Raw genomic sequence first — 9269 nt, forward strand, 5'->3', positions numbered from 1 at the left:
AATAGATAGATAGATAGATAGATAGATAGATAGATAGATAGATAGATAGATATTGTTGCCATAGCCAGTAGGCCCAAACTGCAATGACCAAACAAACACTAGAACACCCAGCAATTCACCAAACAGGCATGGCGACAGTGAAGGGTCGGTTTTATTTAGATTATTGTTACAAGTATTAGGAAAGCTACTTCATGTTGACCACCATCTTGAATGATTCTCTTCAGGAAGATCTTACTCCATGCTTCTATTAATTTACTAAAGCATTATTACAAAGTAAATATTCGCTGAACATTGTATATAAGGTCAATTCATACCAATCATGTGCAGGAAAAAAAATCTTTTTTATTTTATCATTATTTTATTATTTTATCATTATTTTACTGTATCATTCTTTTTCTTGCATATTTTTTGTTTTTAAAGTGAATGCAAATTCACCTTTATTAATACACTCAGTGGACATTCTTTAAAGCTTTTGCACACAATACCCTATAGGCTTGAATTACTAGTAAAGTAAAGTAAAGTAGAAAGCATGCTCATTGCTCACTCAGCATAGTAAATACAGTGAATATTTATTCAATGTATTTACCCAATCACGATTAAGGGAATTTTTGGTGCTTTTTCTCAGGGGAAAAAATACAGAGCTCAGTTTTGTACCCCTTTGAAAAATGTTTGACAGCAAACCACTGATTTCCAATGTTAATTACTCAGCATGACAATATGACTACATTAATGTGGTAAAATGTGTAAATGTAATGTAGTAATGTAGTAAATGGAAGTGTTTCACTATTTGAGGTAGATAAAAGCCCCCCAAAAATACATAAGCTTTACCATGTTCATTTTATTACAAAGGTAATTTTCACTATTTTGCAGCATTTTTTAAAGTAAGATCGGGTGATCATGCGGTGATTATCCTTACATATCTACTTTCTGATAGTGGAAAACAACGATCTGTCCCTGTGTCCTGGCTTTGCTCCTTCATTGTCACCTCCTCCCACATTGCTACAAGCAACCAAACCAACACACCATGCATGCCCATGGATATACATAGTAGGTGGGTGTATAATAAGCTGCAAGCTAAAATATAGCAAATGATAAAAAAGATAAAAAGAAGTATATTTAATACTATGAAATCTAATTTATTTTGGGTTTACATGTACTGGTAATTATTATACCAGGATCCATATTGTATTGGCCTCAGCTTCCCTTGCAGCCCTCATTTCTTTCAAACACTGGCCAAGTGTTGCCAGCTGGCCCTGATTTTTATTGACAGTAGCCGGATTAGCAAAATTGTCCCTGGAAATGAGCCTGATTTTTACAACTGAACAGAATGGTCACCTTTTCTGCCTGTCAGTAGTCAGGGTTTCTGCCTGCAAAGTCTTTGGCCTTTTCAAGTTAGTGTTTATTCAAAGCGTAACTAAACCTTCAAAATAAAAATAAATGCAACAAGGCAGGTCCTTTATTGCCAAAGGGATATGGTGCAATGTTGCATCTGCACCATAAAAAAAACTTACCTGCCTAATAACAACTTTTTAATTATACTCACCTGTCCATACTCTGTCGCAGGCGCTTCCATCTTTACCCAGTCTTCTTCCTGGTCACCAGATCTTTGGTCCCTGAAATGAATGATGGAACTCTTGAGTACACATGTGTGAGTTATTTCAGTCCAAGTAACCCCAGGGGATCCCAAGAGTGACAAATGATAAAATAGGATTGCAAACAGACTGGTAAGTATGTTTTAGAAGGGACATCACCTGTCCCTTCTGCAAAAAATTCCTGCCTGCTTGCAAATTTTTTTAATAGCAAAATGTTAGTTTCGCTTTAAAGGTGACGTTTATACGAGACAAGACAATAAAGTTCTACAATACACCAATACCGGACTGGAAAATGCACATGCTGTAATATTCAAACCCAGGAACATATTATACTCAGATATTATTCTAAAATGGTAACAACATCAATCTAAAAAACGTTACCGACAGACTCGGGACAGAAATCATCCTCATTATCATAAAATCATCAATACATATTCTAATCATATACATCATCTAAATAAACAGAATTAAATTTCACCTTTTTTCCTGGCTAGGTGTTTTACCTGAAAAAATAATAATTTTACAATAGCCATGATTTTAGACTGCAAAGTTAAACACTGTGTATATAGATATTTTATTTTCACTTAATAATGTACAAAAAAAAACTGTTTTAATGTATGGCAATGCTGTAGCAGACTTTATTGGTATTATTATTATTATTATTATTATTAATAATAATAATAATAATAAACAGGATTTATTTAGTGCCAGCATATTACATAGCACTGTACATTGAATAGGGGTTGCAAATGACAGACCAATACAGACAGTGACACAGGAGGAGGAGAGGACCCTGCCCAGAAGAGCTTACAGTCAAAGACTTCTTGAAATAAGCATACTCAAATTTACTGTTTAACATTATAGTTAAAGTCAGTCACTGAAATTGTATACATTTTTACATGATAGTGTGATTTGAAAAATAATTTTCAATACTTTTGATCTGCAGTTTCTTGGTAACAATACCAGCATATCTTGCCATACAGAGCCTTGTTTAGACAATTCATGTGTTAGTGTGACATTACTCTGTCCTTGTCTGCCACTCTTGGTTTTCCTTTGTCATCTTGTCATAAAAGCTTATAATGGGGACTTTAGGAAACTACTGTCACCACCAGCAAAACCACACCGAGAAATGCCATGCAGGCCTTTGTTGGTGTGCATGTGGCAACAAAAAGGCTGCAAAAGATCAGCAAAACTAAGACGCAACAAGGGAATAAAAATGTTGTTTACTTTAATATTAAGTATTTAACCTAATACTGAAACATAGAGCTTAGGTAAATTAAATTTCATAAATGACAGGTATACCTTGTATATAACTAAAACATAAAAGATTAAGAGAAATTCCTGAAATTACAAGACTACCAGTGACTACATGTTTATCTGTAGAGATAATGTATAACAATCAAATACTGGTTCTGGAAAAAAACAAAATGTGACAAAAAGTGGAGAGAAAGTGCACTTTTTTATGTTCATATAGGGCAGACACGCTGATCCATCCAGTCTCACCGTAGTTGGAGAGCCGCAGGTTACATCAAAGTCAATATCCATGAACCACGGTAAATGTAGAACGTAATAGGCCTGTAGTTTGCAAATTCTAAGCTATTCCAACTATTCAAAAAATGCGGGCCACCCCTAATTAACCATATAGGAAGATATTCACCGTCATTGAATTCACCATATTCCAGCAACTGAATAAACATCAAAACTATGTTAATTATTGTCCAATCGCTGGCTGTAGCCAAAGTTACAACTTCTGGATACAATTATCTGACATATATATCTAAGGAAGGGTAAATGAACCTCTACACAATGTATACATATTGAAAAAGAAAAAAGTGCATCCTGGGCCTGGGTAACTTACTCATCAGCTCCTAAATTTAATTATCTTGGTTCGTCACATAAATACTCTCATATCAGATACTTACTATGGACTTTGCCTAAACCACACATAAACCCTTTAGGCTGTAGTGCCTCATATTTATGTTTTTCAATGGAAGCTATAAATACAGGCTTGTTGTTAAGGTAAATAGACTGATCTGCCTTACTCCCTTGCTGTAGTGAATTGAACTGACCTCGATAAGAAAAAGGTTTTGCATTTTGATTTTTTGTACATGCTGGACATGCACTATTTCTTAGCAATTAGACAAAAATGTGTAATTGATCAAATCAATTATTTTCTAGCAATTATTTATGATTAATATATATAATGAATGTCAATCAAAATTTAAATGAGAAAGGAACATTTTTTGGCAGATTGTTGTTTACAACTTTATTTCAATACAGATCTTTTAATAATTATTAAGTATATTGAACAACAGTAGTCAATCAAAAAGGATCAATTCATATCTCGATTGAAATACTGATTAAACAAAAGAAAGTCACATGGTGTATGACCACTTTACATAAAGATTAGTCCCATGTTTCTTTTCATTGGTCATATGTAAGGACAAGCAAGTTTTTATGGTGAATCTTTGTGTATGTGTAAAGTTTCCTGAGTATTTCAAGGAAAAGTATTTGAGAATCTTGACAAAAAGGACTAATGGTTTTCCACAGACTTGACAAAGCTACAAGCACTGTAAAGAATATATATACAGTTTTATAAATATATATTATATTTATATTAGAAAAAAAGACTATTGATCTGCCATCTTCTAGCAAATAGATCAGTGAGGTAGATGAGGTTCACTAAAACAAGTTTGTTTTCTAGGCAAAATAGAAACTTTAAACTAAGAAGAATTTGCATTCATATAAAATACTCAACCATCTGCAAGGCAAATAGTAAAAAACAAAAAAAAAAAAAGATTTTTGCTAAACCAAAACTGGTTGATTGAAGTGAAGACATCTACATCATAATTACTCATTTCAATGAACGTCAGCTTTTTAAAGTGAACATTGACTTTGCTAAATGGACAATCTCTCTAGTAGATCAACCCCATACAAGTAAAGAATGTTGACTTAGGAAAGTGAATGTTTACTCAGTAGGAACATGGTGCATAAAGTGAAGCTGTGTTCTTTTTGAATACTCAATAATCTGCACAGGAATAAGTCAGAACTGTTTTGCACATGATTAGGTGGGACAAGTGAACACTAGCTCACTGTATTGTTTAGGCTGACTTAGCTTTCGCTTTGCTAATTAAGAATTCTCTACTCTTTAGTAAAACAATCCATACTAATGCTTTATAATTCAGTTTTGACTAGGAAAGCTTGATATGACTGGTAAGAGGCAGGTCCTATGTTACTGGATTTTAGGGAATTGGTAATATTAATTTTTCAAAGTAGAAGAAAGCAGTACAATATTCCAGTTTATAACTCCTCTCCTAATGCTTTTATTGGCAATAAAACAAATGATACATCTTTTAGATTGTAAGCTCTTTTGGGCAAGGTCCTCTCCTCCTCCTGTGTCACTGTCTGAGTCTGTCTGAAATTTGCAAACCCCATTTAATGTACAGTGCTGTAAAATGTTGGCGCTATATAAATACTGTTTATTATTACTACTACTATTATTATTATTATTATTATTATTATTAATAATAATAATAATAATAATATTAATAATATTAGTAATAATGAACTAAAATTTAGGTTACCTCGCAGTTTATATAATTTCATGTATGTTTCTACAAATTTGTAGTAGAATAATATATAGAACACATAAAGGCCTTTATCTATATTTATACAACAGTAAAATGAAAATATTTTGAGCGTAGGATAAATATATTCAAAATAGCTTACACCCATTTTGATAAAATTTACTAACAAAGACATAGTGGTAGTGCCAGCACACAACACTGTCTTGTATAACTTTTGCTGATCTGACAAACAAAAAAAATCCGCCAGTGTGGCCAACATCCAGTGGAGCCATCCAAAAATATTTATTTGGCAACATCTATTTTAAACTGAAGGAGTCAGTAACAAAAACTATATTTGCCTGGCAAAAAAGACATACTGCATACATAAAACAAATAATGATGCAACCGTCTGTAGCAATAGGTCCCTTTATTCATAAATGATCAAATAAATAGCATTCATCCGAGAGAAATACATAACTAAGATACTTGCAGACGGTACAGAAATCAAGCTATATTTAAGGCCTCAACTACTTGAAAAAGTTTATACATGTAACAAAAGTTTGTCAAAGCTTTGTAATGGGTGCAGTATACTGGTTTAAAATACCAGAGTCAGTTACATTTATATTTTAGAATCTTTAATCCACAGAGTCCAAAAGCATTTTTTGTTAGGTAAAGGTAGCCTTGCACAGAGCCAAATTAGGCCCTTAATGTTTCAATTCAATATGGTACAAGTGAGTTCAAAATGTCTGGTAAATTATACATTTTTTTATTCTGTATCCTAATTTTTTATTATTGCATAGAATTAATCACTAATTCTGCAAAATTAATAAAAGCCTACATATCACCCACTTGCAGCAGTAAAATATTTAGAATGGAAAGGGTATGTGCCATTGGTAGCAAAACTGTAAGATATTTTAAATGTATAACTATGCGCTATTTTACAGTTTACTAGCTCACCAAAACAGCCATTCATTTACTGGAATGGAATGTGTGAATTGGACACTGACGAGTAAGCCAAACAAAACTTTAGTAAACCAGTCTTTGGTGTCTTCCTAGTGAGTTTCTTTTACTGTAGGCTGCATTTGCTTTAAATAACCAGTGAGATTGAAGTGAACATTTCATTTTGCACAGTAATAGGTGAGTAATAAGCAGCCAATTTACTCTAGTGTCTCTTACATGGCTCTGGTGTTCTTTGTGTAAGTTTTAAGTACTGTTGCAGCCTATGATCTAAACTTCATAAAGCCTAGACTGTCTGCACTGCACTAAACCTATTATGTGTTGCATGCATTACTTGTTCTTTCATTAATAGTAGCTCCTTTTTTTCTACAATATCTTGGTATTTATAAACTATCAATTTTATCAGAAGTTTTTACATGCTTAAAGAATCTAACACAGTAGCCAGGTCAACACACTTTTGCAAGGCTGGGTGAGATAATATATACCCTTGATTTAGACAATGTGACTGTTTGTAGGAGAGCTTCCTAAAACCCTAATTTTTAAATGTTAACTCTTGCTTTTGTCTTTTGCAAATAATGAGGTCTGAGGAATTTAGAAAAAAATACATTTTAAATTGAATCTGTTGTGTAATTTTAGTGAACATAGGTCAGAGTAAAAACATGTTCTTTAAGTAAATCAGACACTTGGCTAAACAAAATTAATTTGTTGCAGTAAAATTAAGTGATTTAAAAAAAAAAAAGTAATATATACACAGGCCCAGCTCATCAAATTTTTACTTTTTTCGTAAGCTAACTAGATTTTTTTAAAAGTTTACTAGGCCAGTGTAAAATGACATTTTTATGAAAGTCACCCTCTAAATGTTCTATATTCTGTGTTCAAATTAGCTAGTTTAATACAGAATTATCTGTCACAAGAATATAGGAAGGTTAAAATAAAGGGACTGTGTTACATTAAAATCATATCACAGTGTTGTAGAGCAAATCAAACAGTACAGAAATATCATTTATATTTTAAATAAATGCCAATTTTACTCATCAGTTAACTAAAACCAGTGATTTTAGAAACACCTATTTAAAATGAAGACGTTACATTTGTGGAAAATCATACTAATAATATAAGGCAAATTGAGACAATTCACAGCTGAATTTTCCTTTTTAAATGTATGTTACTAATGCACAGGAATCAACAATAAAAGTCAGCAGTTTGAGAAATTTCTATTCTACATTCTACAGTCTTTGTAAAAGGCTGCACAGAATTGGCATGCAAACCTCCCTAGTATGGACAACATGGCTCCTTAATGAGTGAAATTTGTAGTGTATCTTCACTTTAATCCATACATTGACAAGTCTGGTGAAAACATGTTACATTATCTAATCAGTGAACTGCACCATGTCATAATGTTGTGTAATGAAAATTAATTCCCTTTAGGGTGAATGTATACTAAGTGAACATATATCCTGATACGGATTGACTATTAATTCTCCTGATTCTGATTCAGCATTTAAAAAGGACCTCAAACTATGATGAGAATGATTCCTTTTATAAATTATATATTGACATAGTAGAATTGAGAACAGAAGCTCAGATGAGCAAATAAAGTGTTTTCTTTCTAAATCCTTAGAACATGATTTTTTATTTTTACATGAGGACAGTCTAGGAAATTTACATTATAATGTAATAATAGTACAATATTACATATAACATTATCAATAGATCAACACTTAAAATGTGTATAACCCTGTGAGATCCATTGATATGCTAAACTATTGCTGAACCCATAATAAAGACAGGCCAACTAAAAAAATACAAGTTTTTGTTAGTGTCTTGGTGCCAGTTGGTAATTTTGTATATGAACCATCTGGGAAATGTCCATGAAATCTAACTAGAGTGTAACAAATTTCTGTAGTTCAAGTGTTTTTTAAGATTTAACTAACATGTAAATGATTTTGAAAACATGCCAGCTTTGAAGATGATGAAGGGACCAATACACTTCTGTGATTTTAAAAATGTATATGCAATCGACAGTAAAAAGTCATCTCATAAAGAGAAAAATGTTCCTCAAATAACATATATTTATTTAAATTATATACACATATATATTTACATGTGTGAGACTAAATGTTCAAATCATAATACATTTAAATATTTAATCTTTTTACTACTATAAAGTTAGTACAATTTATTATAGTTGCAGTTTAGCACTCTAAGCAACCCAATAAAATGTTGGGATATTTCATATAATGCCATGGGACACATTCCAAAAAAAAGCATTAAACAATAAATAAACTTTTGCACACCACCAAATCAGATTCTGTGCAAGATCTTTGATTCAAGATGTTTGTGGTCAAAGTATTACCCTCAGGTTTGCCCTGCTAACCTCAAAAGGGCTTCACAGAAGGCCATTGTCAATTCCTTCAACAGATTAACTAATGACGTTAATGAATTCAAAGGTGTAAAAAGAGAAAAGGTGTCACCACAGGGAATGACAATGATCATTCACTAAATAAAAGAAACTGACTGGGCCTTGTTGTTTAAAGAAAGCAGTGCTGATGGAGGTTAATGAATGAATTGCATGGTATCCTAAATCCACCATGGTTGGAATCAGTCATTTGCTGAATTGGAGGTCCCTGTAACTGCTGGTACCTTTGTTTATCCTGTAGATGTTGGATCACAGGTACTGTTTACAGGTAATTTACCAGAGAAGGCAACCTGAAGTGTTAGAATGGTGAAGTTTCTATTTATCACGTATAAAGTAAATCTCACATAATTGAGTATTATTCTTTATTGAAGAAATCTTGGTATCTCTGTTGAGTAATATTCAGTGAAAATGATAATTGAGATATATATATATATATATATATATATATATGGAGCGAGAGAGAGAGAGAGAGAGAGACCCTACTATGTGCAGTAAACCTATGTGCCCCAGGAGTGCCAAGAGAGAATGTTACATTACATTGTAATATTGTAATATTTATTCAAAAAGTCACAGACTCCATGGAAGCATTTAGCTAATTACATAATGGTATTTTAATTGATGCTCAATTGCTTAACAAAAACATCATGGGGTCAGGAACTGCTGACAGTGACATGTGTCTGATTATGCCTAATTATTATTAAAAAGGCAAAGCTTACACCTAAGTTAGCATAGTAT

Source organism: Pyxicephalus adspersus, chromosome 5 (genome assembly GCF_032062135.1).
Source record: "Pyxicephalus adspersus chromosome 5, UCB_Pads_2.0, whole genome shotgun sequence".
NCBI classification, from domain to species: Eukaryota; Metazoa; Chordata; class Amphibia; order Anura; family Pyxicephalidae; genus Pyxicephalus; species Pyxicephalus adspersus.